General features: G+C 38.5%; 1 pseudogene; it reads left to right on the plus strand.

Annotated features, from left to right (window-relative positions):
• The first annotated feature begins 14,653 nt into the window (after positions 1-14,653).
• Positions 14,654-15,922, plus strand: LOC120591462 (striatin-4-like; annotated as a pseudogene).
• Positions 15,923-19,954: the final 4,032 nt, after the last annotated feature.

A 19,954-nucleotide genomic window follows, 5' to 3' on the forward strand; every position in this document is an offset into this window, starting at 1 on the left:
AGTTAATTCCAGCCAATAACAGCGGATTACACACTTTTTCAAGCACACTTGTAACATCGCACTGTTAGGCTCTAAGACCGAAATCATTCAAAGTATGTTTATGACCAACTGGAATTTAATACAGAAATAAATTCATCAAATCCCCACATATTTGGAAGGTAAACAACACCCTTTTAAATAATGCATGAATCAAAGAAGAAATGACAAAGAAAAATGTTAATGGAATGAAAATGAACATAAAACGTCAAAATTTATGGAATGTGGCTATAGGAGTGTTTAGAGGGTGTTTAGAGTTTGCTAAGGTATGTGGGGTAACATTTAAAGATGATAGAATAAAATCCAATTTAATTATTGGATTTAATAATTAAATTTTAATTATTTATCCCTATAAATTTACTAAAAATATAATTAAATTGACATGAATGAATTTTATCTGTATAAATTATATCAAACAAGCTGTTTATTGAAGATTGCTGGAGGGGAGAGTAATTCACTTCAAAGACCTCACAGGGCGACCAACTTGTCCTGGTTTGCTAAGGACTTTTCTGGTTTCAAAACTGAAAGTCCTGCATCCTAGGACCCCTTCCTCCATTTCAGGTAAATTGGGACATTTAGTCACCCTATGTGCAAGGGGATTTTTGGAGTGATGAAACTATTCTGTATGGTACCAGGGTAGTATATACATGACTCCATGCATTTGTCAAAACCCACACATAGTGAGCTGTATGCAAATTTTAAAAATCGACTAATATAGGATCACAGAATGGAATGCAGACTATGACAAATTAACTGTACAGTCATGAGTCATTTAATAACGGGAGTATACTCTGAGAAAGGCGATTTTGTCATCATGTAAACATCCTAGATAGTACAGCCTACTACATACCTAGGCTATGTGGTGTAGCATATTGCTCCTAGGCTACAAACATTCATAGCCTGTTACTGTACTAAATACTGTAGGCAATTGTAATATAATGGTACTTGTGTATCTAAACATAGAAAAGATACAGTATAAAGGATAAAAAATGGTACAACTGTACAGGGCACTACCATGAATGGAGCTTGCATTCATGGTAATTGCTCTGAGTGTCAGTGAGTGAGTGGTGTGATTGATTGTAAAGGCCTAGGACATTACTGTGCACTACTGTAGACTTTATAAACACTGCACACTTAGGTTGCACTAAATCGATAAAAAATATTTTTCTTTCTTTAATAATAAATAGCTTACTGTAAGCTTTTTACCTTAAAAACTTTAAATTTTAAAAACTTTTCAACTCTTGTAATAACACTTAGCTTAAAACACAAACACATTGTACAGCTGTACAAACTTTTTTCTTTATATTCTTATATAAGCTTTTTTCTATTTGTAAAATTAAAATTCGTTTTTGCTTTTTATAATTTTTTTTTTGTTGCAAACTAAGACACATACACAAACAATAGCCTAGGCCTATACAGGGTCAGGATCATCAATATCGTCTTCCACTTCCACATCTAGTCGCACTGGAAGGTCAATAACACACACAGAGCTGTCATCTCCTGTGATAACAATGCCTTCTTCTGTAATATCTCCCAAAGAACCTGCCTGAGGAGGTCTCACTCTTTTCAGAATTATATCCCTGGTGGTTTGCTTGCTTGCTTCTTTTTTTCATCATAAATTTGTGAGCAGAGAGTGCACTGTGAACATTCCTCTCTTAATGAAACCTCTCGGTGTTGGAGTCCGTATCTTCAAACTTTTAAAGGAGATCGTTGAGGTCTGCAAAAGTTTCTGCTTCACTTGGGGGTTCTTCTTTTTCTTCTGCAGTATCCTTTTCTCTTGTCTCTTCTTCAGCTGTGCATTCCTGTTCTAGTTCCAAGAATTCCTCATTAGTCAATTCCTCAGAAACCACTCCTAGGAGCTCTTCAGTGTCATCCTCATCCACACCCAGGTTAAAGTTGTTTGCCATCTCAACCACGCCTTGTTGATTTCTGCAATCTCCTCATTCTTGGCAAATCCTTCAAAGTCATGGAGAACCTCTTGCATCAGTGTGGTCTCAGTGTCTTTCTCAGTTGCAGCAAAGCCTGGGCATAGGTCCTCCTCGGGTAGGACCTTTTAGGCATCCATTTCCACAATAGGGAGGTTTCATCTATATAGAAAATTTGCTTTGGCAAGTAATTTTCCTCCACAATCAGTTCATTTAGAATTTCCAAAAATTCTTCGGCTGCCTTCACACCAGCACTTGCAGACTCACCATTCACTCTCACCCTATATAATGAAGAATGATTCTTGAATCATTTAAACCACCCAGAGCTAGCAGTAAGTTCGACACTGTAGTTGGCGCCAGCCTTTTCTTTCAACATCACAAACAAACTTTTTGCTTTGGCCATGATCATCATGGTGCTGAGAGGGATATGCTATGTCTGGTCTTCAGGTCATCAGAAGATTCTTCATGTCTGATATAGGCCTTTCTCAAATTTTTGTTAGTCTCATTGCCTTGAATGAAGCAGATCCTTTAACAGCTCCCATCAGTTTGTTCTTGCTCTTCAAGATCATAACCATAGTGGAATGGGACATGCCTGACTGGTGAACAATAACTAACACTGATTTTTCACTTTCACAGTCCTTAATCACTTTTAATTTAACTTTCAGGGCAATCATTCAAGGTGGTCTCTTACTGGCAAGCTTAGAAGTAGATTTTATATGCTTAGTGGCCATGATGAGCAAAACAATGCGAGATTAAATCAAACACAAGAGAAAATGATGCAATCAAGAGACACAGTAAACATGAGATGTATGAAGCGGCTACCAGCCTAACATGGTATGATATTTTATAGCAAACATTTTTTTATAAGTAGAAAGAGTACACTCTGAAATAATGATAAAAAGTATAGTAAATACATAAACTAGTAGCATAGTAATTTATTATCATTATCAAATATTATGTACTATACATAATTGTATGTGTTATACTTTTATGTGACTGGCAGTGCAGTAGATTTGTTCACATCAGAATCACCACAAACACATAAGTAATGCATTGTACTGCAAAGTGATGATGGCTATGTCACTGGATGATAAAAATTTTTCAGCTCCATTATAATCTTAGGGTCTCCATTATGTGGGGTCCTCCATTGACTGAAACATCGTGATGTGGCACATAAATATGTATTACATATTTACGACATAACCTCAATGAAGCGGGTGGAAAGAAAAGGAGCTGATCTAAGTAACTCCAGAAAATGTTTTGACTGGATACTGTAAGACTAAAGGCAAAAAACTATTGTGAGTAAACACTGAACCCTACTTGGTAAATTTGTTTCTCACAAAGTATAGGCTGGCAATTCGTAAACAATTTTATATGTGTACTAGGATTGAACAAATAAGTAAATAGATTATAGATAATAAAAACCAGGTTACAAATCAATAAGGGGAAAGGCTAAAATAACCTTGTGTTGGATTACAGTAGGAGCTATCAGTATGAACTCATGTTTATTTAAACAAATAATTAGATAGGTCCAGAAAGAATTATAGACATGTGTATACACGTGAGTTAGTATACATACATATATTTCCAAACCCTGTCCACTCAGAGGACCTTGAAACAGAGACACTCTAGTAGCAACAAGCACACCTAGAGCCCAGATCTCGGTTTCTAAATACCTTTCTCCAATAAAAGAAACCAGGGCTCCTTGGAAAAGTGGTTAATTATAGAACTGGAGCAGGGAATATCAGATAAGCTTGAAGCATCCTGTACCTGGAACTAAAAAGTGCTTAAAAAGGAGAAGAAAAAAAGAGGAAAGGGAGGGGGAGGGATGAAAAAGTAAACAAAGAAAAGAAAGAAAATGAAAACGAGGGGGAGATGTCAAAAAACACAGGAAGAGCTTCTAATTACCCAAAGCAGAGCGACAGAAATAAATAATGATGGTATTGCATTATAACCCATGAGTCCTTACTGATGTAAAGAAATAATAGAAATGATGACTAAACGGGGGCAAATTTCCCATATAGAAGAATTCCAACTAATATGGGTAGATGGTCCCTGTCCCTTCTGGGAGGTGGATTTTAATTCTTTTCCCCTTTGAGTGTGGTCTGGGCTGAGTGATCCACTTCCAAAGAATAGAGCCTATTAGGGGAAAATTAATAACTTTACAGGGGACAAACATGATAGGTGCAATTTTAATTAAGTGATTAAGGTTAATAACATCATTAATGTCATGTTGATATTGTGTGCCTCTAATGTGATGTATTGCGATGAGTACTTCACCTTGTAGTATTCTTCTCCCAAACCTATAATTCCATTTTAATCATGAGAAAACATCAGAAAAACCCAAACTGAAGGACATTCTATAAAATATTTGGCCAGTATTATTCAGAAGTATCAAGGTCATAAACATATAAAAAGATTGAGAAACTGTCACAGACTGAAAGAGACTAAGGGAACATGATAATTAAATGTCATGGGTACCGTGGGTTGGGCCCTGGAACAAATTGGTGAAATTTAAATAAATTCTGTGGTTTAGTTAATAGTATTGTATTAATGATAACTTCTTAGTTTTGACAAATGTGCCATAGTTATGTTAGATATTATATTAGGGGAAGCTGGGTGAGGGTATAATGGGGACTCTCTACTATCTTTGCAACTTTTCCGTAAAGCTAAAATTATTCCAGAGCAAAAAAAAAAAAAAAAAAAAAAAAAAAATGTTTAAAGAGTGAAAAAAGATGTCTATGTAATTATACAGAGAAACTCCAAGACATAAGTGAAAAAAGCAAGGTGCAGAATGATAGGTAAAGTTTACTGGCTGGCTCTAAACTCTGAGACCAATTCTGGAAAGACACCCCTAAATTGGTAAGAGAGTTGCCTCAAGGAGGGTGAGTGAGTGGGATGGGGACAGGAGTGAGAGGGAGACTTTGCTCTGGAACTTTTGCATCTTTTGAATTTTATACCACGTGCAAAAAAGTAAATTAAAAAGTGGGTAAGAGAAAAATGCCTTTTGTCAAAGGTACCCATAAAAATCCCTTAATACAGGATTATGGAAAAAATTATTTTTGAAAATTAGGTTGGAAGAAGAAGCTGGCTTGAACTTAAGAGCCACGATGTTCACATTCAGGTCGCTGAGAAGGGGCCTTCTGAGAAACCCGTGAGCCTGAGGGAAGCAGGGCATGCACAGTGCACCTTCACCTCCACAGACACCACAAGGCACGGGTCTCAGCTCTCTTTCGCTGCCCTTTTTCCTCACTGGCTTTTTCTTCCTGAACAGATTTAGTTGAATTCACTTAATTTGCCACTCTTTTGGTCAGCACTTCCTGTACTCTGCTTCTCTTTTCTTTAGAACACTCACATTGGATAACACTGACATCGCATTATCTATTTACTTGTTCTGGTTATACAGGATATTGCTGCATAATAAAACATCCCAAACCTTAACGAGACAACCTCATTTTGTTATGCTTACGGATTCTGTGGGTCATGCATTTGGACAGGGCACAATAAGAATGAATTGTTTCTGCCCCATCCTGGCTGGGTTTCGAATGGAGGTGACTCCAATGGCTGGGGGCTAGAATCATGTGTCTAGTATCTGCTCGGAATGATTGGAAGATGATGCTCACTTGGGACTGTGAATGGAGCATCACCAGGTGGCCCTTCCACCTGGTTTGAGCTTCTCAGAACACTTACAGGCATGTCCTGGAGAGGAGTGCCTGAAGAGTAAGTGTTCCAAGAGAACATGGCCTTTTATGACCTAGTCTTGGGGGTCACTTCTGCTATTCTCTATTGGCTGAAGCAGTCACATGTCTGCTCAGGTTCAAGGGCGGATGGGCATTGAGTGCACCTCTCCCTGGGCAGGGGAGAGGGGGTGTCGAAGAATGTGGTGCCATGCTTTAAAAGTGCCACACTTGTTTATATTCTGTCTCCTTTCTATGAAGGCAGGACTTTCTCAGTTTTGTTTCTCACTGTGTCCCTTTTAGACACACAAGTAAATGCTTGCTGTTTAATGACCATGTTAAGAAAGTGTCATTTTCCCTTCTTTTAAAAGTTTTTATTAAGAAAACCTCTCAAATATCTCTGTGGAGATGACTGGATGACCCACCCATCTCACTTCTTCTGAAACACACATGCTGAAAACAGAGTCTCTCTTCTCACAGCTCTCAGTACTCCCTCCCTTGCTGCTTCCCAGCACCACGGTCCTGCTGGAAACTACGAGCTGTTCCAGACACTACTGGGCCTGCTGGGGAATGTGTGCACCCTATGCATTCCCAGGACCAAGCACTATGCATGTGCTGAGAAGTGTCAAGCAAATATGGTGCCCTCTGGGTCTGCAGTGCTTTCTAGGTCTTCCCGCTAATGCCAGCCATCCATACCAAACCCTGGAGCATGAGTTCCTGGGACCTCACAAGTTAAAAGAGCTCAGAGACCTTCTAGAATGAGAATATTCCCCATAATGATGATCTAGCTTGAGTTTCACTGAATCCTGGTCTTTTTGTCCAAGACCCATAGCCTCTCTACATACCCTGGCATCTTGATGTAAGTGGAACAAGAATTTGTCATTTTGAGGACAGCCAGGCTTTTTAAAATCATGACACATTGTTCCACTTTGGGAATGCCTCTCTGCCATTGTGTGCTATCTTTTTGGGATGGAAAATCCAAGTTATCTGTCCTTCTGCTATAGAAACTAGACCACCCATGGTGGTCCCTCCACTGGACACTTCTCTCCCCTCTCCAGACTGCCAAGGGCCAGGCTTGCAACCTTTATATAAATGGTCAATATATCTGTTAGGGGACCCATACATAGCTGGTCGTACATCTTGAGGGCAGTGACATGGGATGGAAAAACGGCTAAAGCCACTCTGGCAGTAGCTCTGAGGCAGGACTGTTGAGCAGTTTTTACTATTTAGGCTCTCACAGAGGGGCCAGATTCCAGTGTGTTACAAAACTGGGTCTTCTCCTCCCTTTAATCCTGTAGCTTTTCTCACACCCTTCTAATAACACTGCTATTGCTTGAGATGTGAGCTGGGCTCAGTCTTGTTGCTTGCTACCAGAGAAGCCTGACTGACATGCTGTGGTCCTAATCAGTTGAGATTAGGTTAGAGATTCCTTATAGCCCTAGGGCTAGTTTAGCATCTGGTTACCTGGGAGGGGTATAAACCAGGAGTATAAGTCTGGCTCTTGGAGCCTGCTGCCAATGCCAGAAAGCATCAAAACATTAAGGCCTTGAGCGGGCAATGTCAGGGACACCTTGGGAGATGGTGGGGCTGCCCAACTCCTGATCCTCAAGATTCAGCTGGTGTGCTACACAAGCATGGAACAGTCACTGGTGGACAGCTATGTCTTCCACAAGGCCTCCTATTTGACCCATTGCTATATCTACCTGGTTCCTGCATATGTACCTTTTGGACTCAGGCCTCCTCCTTGATTTGGGGACACTTTATTATGTGCTTCTCTGGTCAGCATTCTCCTCAGTACTAGATACTGCACACACCAGATTAGGAGACCTGCCCATCTGTTTCATCCTAGAGTTACCCTTGCTGAATGAGCTGTCTCCTCTGCTTCTAGACATTTACAAGGGCATTCCAGGCCATGTACGTTCACAAGAAGTGATGAGAAAGAGGGAGCCCACAGGTACTGAAGAGAGAAGGCAAGCAGTGGGGTTAGTAGGGATGGAGCAGAAGTCATGAAGGGAAGGAAGGGTGAGAAGGACATTGGGAACCCTTGTCATTCTTTTGGTTCTAGCATTTGAACCTTCTTTCTCTAAGATGACCCCTTTACCTTATAAGGTTGACTAACCTCTGGTTATAGATGCTGAAAATACCAGACACTGGCTTTCTATAGCTCATTTAGACCCTGACGAAGGCTGCCATGGACTGAATTGTGTTCCTTCAAAATTCATATGTTGAAACCCTGACTGTATTTTGAAATAGAGGCTATAAGAAAGTCATTAAGGTTAAATGAAGTCATAAGGATGGGGCACTGATCAAATAGGATTAGTGTCATTATAAGAAAAGACACCAGAGAGCTCTCTTTCTCTCTAGACAACCCCCTGCCCTTACAGTGTGTACAAAGGTGAGGTTATATGAGGACAGAACAAGATGGCAGCTACCTACTAGCCAGAAAAAAAGGCCTCACTAAAAATTGATAATGATGGCACCTTGAACTTGGACTTCTACCTCCTGTGGGGAAAATAAATGTCTGTTGTCAAAGTTACTTAGTCTATGGTATTTTGTTATGGAAGGGACACATAACCCAAGCTCCATCAGTTAGGTAGACCCATGCCTATTTCACCAATCAGAGCATGTGATAAGGAGCTGGGTTTGGCAAATTCCTTTTGGTGAAGAGGCAGCCACATTGACTAATATGCCCAGCCCCAATGGCAGCTTTCAGGGTCCCGTGTGGCTGGTGTCAGCAGGATTAGGGATCTTGTATGTCTCCAAAGCTGTGTCCTCACCAGACTAATTCTTTGGGGGATGTTCTGGATAGCCTATAAGCCTGATTATGTGATCCTTTCAGAGAGTCTGCAAGCCAATCAATAAAGCCCTTTTAAAACAAAGCAAGCCATTTACTGTAGTATAGCATATCACAAGTATATAGCTTGCCGGAGTTTTACAAAATAACTACACCACATAATGAATGAGCATTCAGACCAAAGAACGAAACATTAACGCCTGGGAAGATTTTTTCCTTTCTCTGTCCAGTCGCTACCATCCTCCTGAGGGGAACCAGAGTCCTGACTTCTGATAAACACAGTTTAGTGGATCACAAAGAGTATGTTCTTTTGTAGCTGGCTTTTATTGCTCAACATTATTTTTTGTGAAGTTCATAGATATTGTTGCATGAATCAGTAGATCATTCTTTTTTGTTGCTGCATATTATTCCTTTGTATGAATCTACCACAATTTATCTGTTGCTGGGCATTTAGGGGTTTTCCATTAGGGTCTATTACAAATAGTGATGCTATGAATATTACTGTGCATTACTATCTTTGTTGAAAATATGTAAGCATGTCTGTTATACCTTGGAGTGCAGTTGTTGGGTATGTACACGTTCACCTTTGGCAGATAATGCCAAATAGTTTTCTAAGGTAGTTTTACCAATTTATACTCCCACCAGAAACAGTAGAATTCCTTTTTGCTCCACATCCTCTCCAGCATTTGTAATTATTTGCCTTTTTGTATTTTAGCCACTATTGTGATTGTATTTATTGGCCATTTGAATATATTTTTTTAACAGCCTGTTTAAATATTTTTCCCACTTAAAATTTGTATTGTCAGTATTTCTCTCATTGATTTCATTATGTATTTGAGATACGAGTCATTTGTTAGATAGTGTACTGCAAATATCTTCTCCCACTTTGTGACTTGATTTTTCACCCTCTTAATGGTATAGTTTGATAAGCAGAAATTTATAATATTAATGTAGTTTAATATATCGATTGTTACTTTTATGGTTGCAGTTTTTGAGTCCTGTTTAAGGAATCCTTTTCTAACCCAAACTCAAGGTTTCTTTCTGGAAACTTTATTGTTTTACCTTTTACAGTTAGATATCCAATCCATCTGAAATTGATTTAGGGCAGGGGCCCCCAACTCTTGGGCCATGGACCAGTAATGTTCCGTGGCCTTGTGGAACCTGGCTGCACAGCAGGAGGTGAGTGGTGGGCGAGTGAGTGAAGCTTCATCTGTATTTGTAGCTGCTCCCCAGCGCAAGCATCACCACCTCAGTTCCACCTCAGGTCATCAGGCATTAGGTTCTCATAGGAGCACTGGTCATTGGTGCCAAAAAGTTTGCGGACCACTGATTTAGGGTATGAGATGGTAGGCAAATATTTTTCCTATTAGGACAGTTAATGACCCAAGACCACTTATAAAAAAGACAATCTTTCCCCACTAAGCTGCAGGTCACCTTTGCCATAAATTCTCTATTTTGTTTCAATGATCCTTTGTCTATCTGTATGCTCATATCGCACTTAATATTTTTGCAATTTTTTATTATGGTAAAATAGAACATAAAATTTACTATCTTAATAATTTTAAGTGTACAGTTCAGTGATATAAGTACATTCATATTGTTGTATACTCATAACTACCATTCATCTCCAGAACTCTCCATCTTTCTAAACTGAAAGTCTATACCCAATAACTCTATACACATCAACCAGTAACTCCTCATTCCCCACTCTCTTCAGCTGCTGGCAACCACCATTCTACTTTCAAGCTCTGTGACTTTGACTACTCCAAGGGCTGCATATAAGTGGCATCATACAGTATTTGTCTTTTTGTGACTGGCTTATTTCACTTAGCATAATGTACTCAAGTTTCATCCATGTTGTCAGAATTTCCTTCCTTTTTAGTATATTAATGTTCCATTGTATGTACCACATTTTGCTTATCCATTAATTCATCAATAGACACTTGGGTTGCTTTCACATTTTAGCTTTATGAATAATGCTGTTATGAACATGGATGTACAAACATCTCTTTGAGATCCTGTTTTCAGTTCGTTTGAGTGTATACTCAAAAGAGGAATTGTTGGATCATTTGGTAGTTCCATTTTTAATTTCTTGAGGAAACACCACACCATTTTCCATGGTAGTTGTACTATTTTACATTCTCACCAACAGTGTGCAAAGGTTCCAATTTCTCCATATCTTTGCCAACATTTGTTATCTTCATTTTTTAAATAATAGTTATCTTAATGGATGTGAGGTTCACTATTAGTGTATAGAAATACAATTACTTTTGTATCTAGCTACTCTGATGAATTTGTTAGCACTGCCAGTTGTTTTTATTTTAATGGAATCTTTAGGGTTTTCTACATATGAGATCATTTCATCTGCAAACAGAGATAATTTTACTTCTTTCAATTAGGATGCTATTTATTTATTTATTTATTTGTTTGTTTGTTTGTTTGCTTAATTGCCTTGGCTAGGACTTCTAGTATTATGCTCAATAGAAGAGATGAAAATGGGCAACCTTGTCTTGTTCCTGATCTTAGAGGAAAAGCTTTCACTCTTTTATGCTAAGCATGATGTTTGCTGTGGGTTTTTCATATACAGATTTTATTATGTTGAGGTACTTTTCTTCTATTCCTAGTTTGTTGAGTGTTTTTATAATGAAAGGGCATTGAATTTTGTCAAATGCATTTTCTACATCAATTGAGATAATCACGTGATTTTTTCCCCTCCTTCATTCTGTTAGTGTGATATAATTTTTTTTTTTATGCTGAACCATCTTTGCATTCCAGTAATATGTCCCATTTGGTCACAGGGTAGAATCCTTTTAAAATGCTACTGAATTCAGTTTGCTAGTATTTTGTTGAGGATTTCTGCACTGATGTTCATGAGGAATACTGGTTTGTAGTTTTCTTTTCTTGTAGTGTCTATGGCTTTAGTATCAGGGTTATGCTGGCATTCATAGAGTGAGTTAGGAAGGATTCTCTCCTCTTTGATTTTTGGAGAAGTTTGAAAAAGATTGGTATTAGTTCTTCTTTAAATGTTTATAGAATTCACCAGTAAAGCCATCAGATTTAGGGCTTTTCTTTGTCGGGAGATTTTTGATTACTGACTCAATCTGGATACTAGTGATAGGTCTATTTAGATTTTCTATTTCTTCATGTTTTAGTCTTGGTAAATTTTGTGTGACTAGGAATTTGCTTATTTTTGTCTAGGTTATTCAGTTTTTCGGCATTCAATTGCTCATAGTATTCTCCTATAATCCCTTTTATTTCTTTAGTATTGGTACTAACGTCCCCATTTTCTTTTCTGGTTTTAGTAATTTAATTTGTGTCTTCATTTTTGTAGCTTTATAATAAATCTTCATGTCATCCCAGTTTGCTCTTCATTATTATTGTCCTGGCTATTCTTAGGCCTTTGCATTTCTGTATAAATTTGAGAATTGGTTTCACGATTTACTCCAAAAATCTGCTGAGATTTGGATTGGAATGGCATTAAATAAATAAATCGATTCGAAGAGACTTGACATCTATATAAGACTTCCATCTGCTCCCCCCACTCTGGCTGTTAGAAACAACTTATCTGCTTTCTGTCACTGTAGTTTTTGCCTTTTTTAGACTTTCATACAAATGGAACCATACAGTATGTAGTCATTTGTGGCTGGATTATTTTAGCCTGTATAATGCTTTTGAGATTCATTCATGTTCTTGCATGTGAGTCATTCTTTGTTAACACTGAGTAATATTCCATTGTACAGATATAACACAATATGCTTATTTATTTACCAGTTGAGGAGACCTTGAGTCATTTCTCAGTTTTCTGTTATTGTGAATAAAGCTTCTCTGAAAGCTTTATTTATGATAACAATATTAAAAATATATATAATTAGACATATAAAATTTATATTTTTAAAATTGATATTTAAACATATATTATATAAAATTATGGTATATAAAATATATAAAATTAAACATAATACATAAAATATAAAAATATATCATATAAATCTATATGATATATTGTTAAAGCTTTATTCTAAATAACAACACATGTATACGTCTTTGTATGAACATGTTTTCATTTCTCATGAATAAACACCCAGGCCTGAGATCTGAGTCATATGTAAGCATATCTTTATAGGAAACTGAAAAACTGTTTCCCAAGTGGCTGTACCTTTTGCATTTCTACCAGCAATTTATGAGGGTTCCAGGTGCTTCAGTCTTTTCCAGCACTATGTAGTATCAGTGTTTTTAATTTCAGTCATTCTAGAGGTTGTGTAGTAGTATCTAACTGTGGTATTAACTTGCATTTTTACAAATGCTAATAATATAAACGCTCTGGTTTTTCCTTTTTTTTTTCCAATTAAAACTTTTAAAGCTTTTTATTTTGAAATAGTTTTAGATTTACAGAAGAGTTGTAAAGATAATACAGAGAGTTCCTATATACCACTCTCACAATTTTCTTTAATGTTAACATCTTACATAGCTATGGTACCTTTGTCAAAACTAAGAAATTTACATTGGTCCAATACTCTTAACTAAAACACAGACTTTATTCATATTCCACCTGTTTGTCCACTAATGTTCTTTTTCTGTTCTAGAACCCAACCTAGAATATGACATAACATTTAATCATTATGTCACCTTAGTCCCTTCCAATCCGTGATGGTTTTTCAGTCTTTCCCTGTTTTTTATGACCTTGACACTTTTAAAGAGTACTTGGTCAGTTATGTTTGTAGAATGTTATCAGTTTGGGTTCATGTGATGTTTTCTCATGATTATGTGGATTATTAAAAGAACACTACAAGATTATAAAGTGTTGTAAGCTACTCATCACATGATATCAGAGGGTACATAATATCAGCACGACTTATTGTGATATTAGCCTTGATCCCTTGGTTTAAGTTGTGTCTGCCAGATTTCTTCACTCTAAAGTTACTATTTTTTCCATACTCTATTAATTAGGAGTGAGTTACTAAGTCTAGCCCCTAATCCAGGGGAATAGAATTAAGTTCCATCTCTTAATGCGGTGTATCAAAGAATATGAGGACATATGTTAAAACCACTATAGTAATTAATAAATATTATGATTGAGGTATTTGAGAGTAGAAAAATATCCTGTTTCCCCTAAAAGTTTTGCCAATTAATTTTAGCTTACAGCAATTTTTAAGACAGTGTTCTAGTGGTGGTTTTTTATTTCCCTCATTCCTTCTACATTTACTGTTTAGAATTCTTTTGGTGGAAATTTGTCCATTCTCTCCTCTTATATATTTATCTAAATACTTATTCCTATCAATATGAACTCATGGATACCTATATTTATTCTTTGAGTTACACCCCAACGCCATTGTTATTTTTTTTATTTTCAAATTGTTCTAGCTTTGGCCGTTGGGAACATTTGGATTAGTCCCTGTGTCCTTTTGACATGCTCCCATTGTGTTTTTTTTTTAAATTTATTTTCTGGCATTATAAGATGCTCCAGATTTTATTTTGATTAGTGTTTATATAATATACTATATCTTATTTTGTTCTTTTATTTTTAACCCATTTTGTCTTTGTATTCAAAGTGGACATGTAGTTGGTTCTTGTTTTAAAAAAATCCAACATGAAAATCTGTTAATTGCCATTTGCTATTGTCTCATCTATTCCTGTTTGCAAATCATGTGAGTAAATAAGAAAAAATTTCCCAAACAGATCCACAGGGGCATATTAATAAATGCTTGGAGTCAAATGGTTCCACAAAGTGGGAAACAAAACACACAAATTTCCCTGTCCCAGAGTCCCAATGCCCAGCAGCTTTATATGGTTCAGAGACATTCAAGAGGTAAGAAATTGTTTCTCAATTTCAAACATGTCTGTGCAAAAGGGAGACAAGCAATCCTCCTTTGTCTCCTCTTCCTCCTTTGTGTCTTCCTCTTCCTCCTTCTTACTTATTTAACAAACCCACTTAAAACATCATCCTGCCCTGCTTGTGTGTGTGTGTGTGTGTGTGTGTGTGTGTGTATGTATGTAACATAAATTTACCCTCTTAACAATTTTTAGGTGTATAGAACAGTATTGTTAACCATATGCACATTGTTTTATAATAGATCTCTAGATTTTTTTTCCTCTTGCCTAACTGAAACTCTATATCCATTGAACAATTTCCAGTTTCTGTCTCCCCCAGTCCCTGGCAACCACCATTCTATTTTCTGTTTGTATGAATTTGACGACCATAGATACCTAAGCTAGATAGAATCATGCAGTATTTTTCTTTTTGTGACTGGCTTATACTATTTAGCACACTGTCCTCAAGATTCATCCATGTTATAAGGTATGACAGGATTTCCTCTTTTTTGAATCATCATCATCATCATCCATTCATCATGGACACGATCCTGGCAGGGAAGTGAGACTGGAGAACTTGACAGATCTCACCATCACCAATGACAACAACCTCAACTGTGACCTGTCTGACATCAAAGATGTCTTTAAGAAGATGTGGAGCCCCAGTTTTACCCTCTTCAAGAACTTAAGTGGTATCTACTCTCTGGCTTTCCACCACAGCCAGTCAGCTTTGCATACTGCTTCTGAGAATGGCACACTCAAGCTCTGAAACCTGCAGAAAGCTGTCCCAGCCAAGAAGAATGCTGCACTAGATGTGGAACCTACTCACACCTTCCAGGCTCACAGGGGCCTGTGTTGGCAGTAGCCATGGGCAACAACAGCGATTACTGTTACAGTAGTGGGGCAGATGCTCATAGCCACAGCTGCAAGGTTCCAGACCTTAACATGGACCCCTACGATAGTTACAAACTGAGTGTGCTGAGCCACATCCTGGAGGACCATGGGGATGCTGTGTGGGGCCTGGACTTCAGTCCCACCTCCCAGCACCTGGCCTTGTGCCCCACCAATAGCTCTGTCTGCATCTGGGACTCCAGCAGCAGCAGCCTGACCTGTCTCTGTACCTTTCCTACAGCCAGTGATCATGGGATCCCTGACTCAGTGGCCTTTACTAGCACTGAGCCTGCCTACACTATAGCCTCATTCTGCTCTGGCAACATTGTTCTGTATGACCTGGAGGCTGGCAGTGCCCTCCTCATGCTGGAGTCCTAGGGGAGCGGCAGCTCAACCCAAATCAACCAGGTGGTGTCATCCAAACCATCCTCTCACCATCACTACCCATGATTACAGAGGCATTGCCTTTCTGGACAACTGGACAGGGAACTGTGTGCAGTCTGTGGTGCTCACCTGGACTTGGTCACCTGCCTGGCCAAAGATATATTCCTGATGTCAGAAAGCCACAACTGCTCCCTGTGTCTGTGGAGCCTGGACAACAAAATGTGAGTGCAGGAGATTATGGCCCATGGCTCAAGAAGCACTAGGAGGCCATGCATGCTGTTGGCTGACACCTCAGCAAGGCCCTCACTGTCAGTGCAGTTGCCAATACCCTGGCCAAGGTCTTTGTAAAATACCCACTTGGCTCCACCCTGGCCTGGGAGCAAGGAAGGCAGATGAGATTGAGGTGACTCCTAGCCTCAGTCTAGAGGCCCAGAGGCCCAGCCTCTTCTTGCCTATCTTGGAACCTGGTAGTGCTAAAGGCCCTTTCCCCAGGAGGCCCACCCTCATAGCCTGCCCTTCCCCTAGCTTCTCAGCCTGGGGAGTTGCCTCCTTCAGGAATCATGATGGCCTCTGGGAGTTTCTTCTCTGCCCTGACACCCATTCCTAAGCTCTGAGTTGCCTTCTAGCGGCAACACAACCAAGGCTGGATGTATTTGGGGATCAGCTTTTCCAAGACACCAAGGTGCCAAGTTCTTTCTTTGAACACCCTAACCTATCCTCTCTATCTTCCCAGACCTGAGTGGGAACCGTGCTGAGAGGAACCCCAGATGCCCCTGCCCTGGGTCTGATGGAAAGCTATGGAGCCAGCTGGACCCATGCCGTCCTCAGTAGATGTGCTTGTCCTGGCTCACCCTGGAAGCACATCTACCCACCCCTCCAGTTCTCTCAACACAGCTTTCCAGACGGCCTCTGGAGAGGTGCTGGCCCCTACCTCCCCCAACATTCTTCCAAGAGCAGCCCTTCCCCTCATGCAGTCACCCATGAGGAGAAATGACCTTTTCTTGACCCTCTTTGAGGCATGAAGGGTGGAATGAGTTCCCTTGTGTCCCCCATAACTCCCTGTATATCTGTATAAATAATAGGAATTTTAATGGAGCTCCACCCCCATGCTGTTATCACTATATGATAGCCTGTCAGTCTCCTCTCCTGACTCTCCACTCTCTACCTCTATTTATTTCACTCTTTTTTCTTGGTTCCACCCTGAGCCCTCAGGCTCTGTGCCCTCAGGCTCCCTTCCAGATTCCTATTTATAACCTCCGTTTCCTCTCTCTTGGACTGGTGTGTGAAACTTGTATCAATAATCCCTTCGGAGAAAAAATATATGTCATTGTATCTCTACATATGTATATTGTATATATACATACATATATATCATATTGTATGTATATATCATATTTTTTCATACATTCTCTGTCCCAGAATATCACATAACATTGTCGTTGTGTCTCCTTAGTCCCTTCCAGTCTGTGTTGATGAACACTTTGTGTTGTTTCCATATCTTGGCTATTGTGAATAGGGTTGCTACATGGGAGTGCAGATACCTCTTAAGATCTTGAGTTCAATTTTATTGGATATATATTCAAAAGTGGGATTACTGAATCATATGGCAATTCTATTTTAAGAATATCCATATTGTTTTTTTATAACTGTGGCACCAACATTATATTTTCATCAACAATGAACAAAGGGTTCCAATTTCTCCATAACCTCACCAACACTTGTATCTCCTTTTTCATAATAGCCATCTCAACAGGATTGAGGTATTATTTCATTGTGGTTTGATGTGTATTTCCTTGATGATCAGTGATGCTGAGCATCTTTTTATGTGCCCGTTGTCCATTTGCACGTCTTTGGAGAAATATCTGCTCAAGTCCTTTGCTCGTTTTTAAATCAGGATTTTGTGGATGTCAGAAACATGATGGAGTGAGAGACGTCCCTAGATCTCTCCCTTTGAAACAATAAGCTGAACATCTAAAACTCAACAAAAAACACCCAACCTACACACCAATACTTCTGAGCATGGGATCTGTGCATAAGAGCTACCATAGGTCAGACCCCGAAAGTGGGGTGGTAGACTGGGAGAAACAAAGAAGCTTCCTCGCGCAGCTGGAGCTCCCTGCAAGAGGAAGGGGAGAGGAGAAGAAGGTGTGGTGAGTTCCCTGAGCAGCCTGCCTGGGAGAGCTGTGAGCTCCAAGCAGCAGCAGTGCCCAGGGATCAGGGCAGAAAGCAGAGAAGTGGGGACGGCAGAGAAGCAACGGTTGATTATTGTCAGCTGCAGTTGCAAAATGCGAGGCTGAGCCACAGCCCCCAAGCCCCAACTCAAAAGGCCCCTCCCCCCCATCCTTCAAGACAGAACACCACGAAGCCCCAGGGAAATACGAGCAAATGCTACCGAGACTGTTGTTAACACTGACAGCAGCGGGTGTGATTGAATATTTATAAGGGAAAAAAAAGAGCATTATTAAGACTTTATATAAAGCAGGTACCCAAGAGGCTTAGACACCACCTACTGGAAACCAAAAGAAAAACGCCGTCTTTACAACAGGCTAAAGAGATACTTTTATATAATAAATCTTCTTTCTGGTAAATCAGCATTTTGTTGGTTTGCAGTTGAGTTGTAGGAGTTCCTTACAGATAACTGCTTATCAGATATATGGTTTGCAAGTATTTTATCCCAATCCATAGGTTGCTTTTTCATTCTGTTGTTTTCTTTGCTGTGAAGCTTTTTTAGTTTGACATAGTCTCACTTGTTTATTTTAGCTTTTGTTACTTGTGCTTTTAATATCACAACCAAGAAATCACTGCCAAGACCAATTTTATGGAGATTTTCCCTTTGTGTTCTTCTAGGAGTTGTATAATTTCAGGTCTTTCATTAAAGTCTTTAATAAATTTCGAGTTGATTTTTGTGTATGGGGTAATGTAGGGGGTCCAATATTATTATTATTATTTTTTGCATGTGGATACTCTGATTCCCCACATCATTTCTTAAGGAGACTATCTTTGTCCTATTGTGCTTTTGGAATCCTTGTCAAAGATCAGTTGGCCATATATTTGTGGGTTTATTTCTGAGCTCTCTCTTTTGTTCTATTTGTTTATTTACCTGTCTTTATGCCAGTACCATACTATTTTAATTACTATAGTTTTGTAATATGTTTTGAAATCAGGAATGAGATGCCTCCAGTTTTTTGTTCTTTCTCAAGACCATTTTGGCTATTCTGGGTCTTTCATGGTTCCATATAAATTTTATAACCGCTTTTTATATTTCTGTAAAAAATGTTATTTTGATGGGAATGAGTCTCCAGATCACTTTGAACTTTTTAACAATATTAAGTTTTCTAATCTGTGAACATGGGATGTCTCTCCATTTGCTTGTGTCTCATTTATTTATTTTCACAATATTTAATGGTTTTCAGTGTACAAGTCTTTTACCTCCCTGGTTGAGTTTATTCTTAGGTATTGTTTTTGATGCTATTGTAAATGAGATTGTTTTCTTAATTCCCCTTTTGAATGTTTCAGTGCTAATATATAGAAATGCAACTGATTTTGTTTTATTTTTGAGTAAAAATTTTATATATTTAAGGTATGCAACCTAATGACTTGCTATACATATACATGTTGAAATAATAACTACAGTCAGGCTATTTAACATATCTCCTCACATAGTTACCATTTTTTTTTATGAAATATGCTCTCTTAACCAATTTACAGTATTTGGTACAGTATTATCACTACAGTCATCATGCTGAACATTTGATCTCTAGACTTATTCATCCCACATAACTGCAACTTTGTACCCTTTGACCAACGTCTCTCCATTCTTCTTACCTTTCCACCCCTGGTGATCACCATTCTACTTTCTGCTTGTGTATTTGTTCTTTTTAGATTCCACATATAGGCGAGATCATACAGGTTTTTTTTTTTTCTGTGTCTGAAAGCTCAGGCAATAAAAGCAAAAGTAAACAAGTGAGACTACATCAAACTAAAAAGCTTCTACACAGCAAAGGAAACAATCAACAAAATGAAAAGGCAACCTATGGAATGGGAGCAAATACTTCCAAACCGTATGTCCGATAAGAGGTTAATGTCCAAAAAAATATGAAGAACTCCTACAACTCAATAGCTAAGAAAAAAAAAAACCTGATTAAAAAATTGGCAAAGGACATGAACAGATATTTTTTTTAAAAAAAATATATAGAAAAATGGCCAAGAAGTATATGAAAAGATGTTTAATGTCTCCAATAATCAGGGAAATGCATATCAAATCACAATGAGATATCACCTCAATCCTATTAAAATGTCTATCATAAAAAATTAAAGATGACAGGTATTGATGAGTTTGTGAAGATATTGGAACCTTTGTACATCATTGGTGGGAATAGAAATTGGTATAGCCATTATGGAAAACAGTATGAAGTTTCCTCAAAAAACTAAAAGTAGAA

This window comes from Pteropus medius, unplaced genomic scaffold (assembly GCF_902729225.1).
Source record: "Pteropus medius unplaced genomic scaffold, Ma_sr-lr_union100, whole genome shotgun sequence".
Lineage (NCBI taxonomy): Eukaryota > Metazoa > Chordata > Mammalia > Chiroptera > Pteropodidae > Pteropus > Pteropus medius.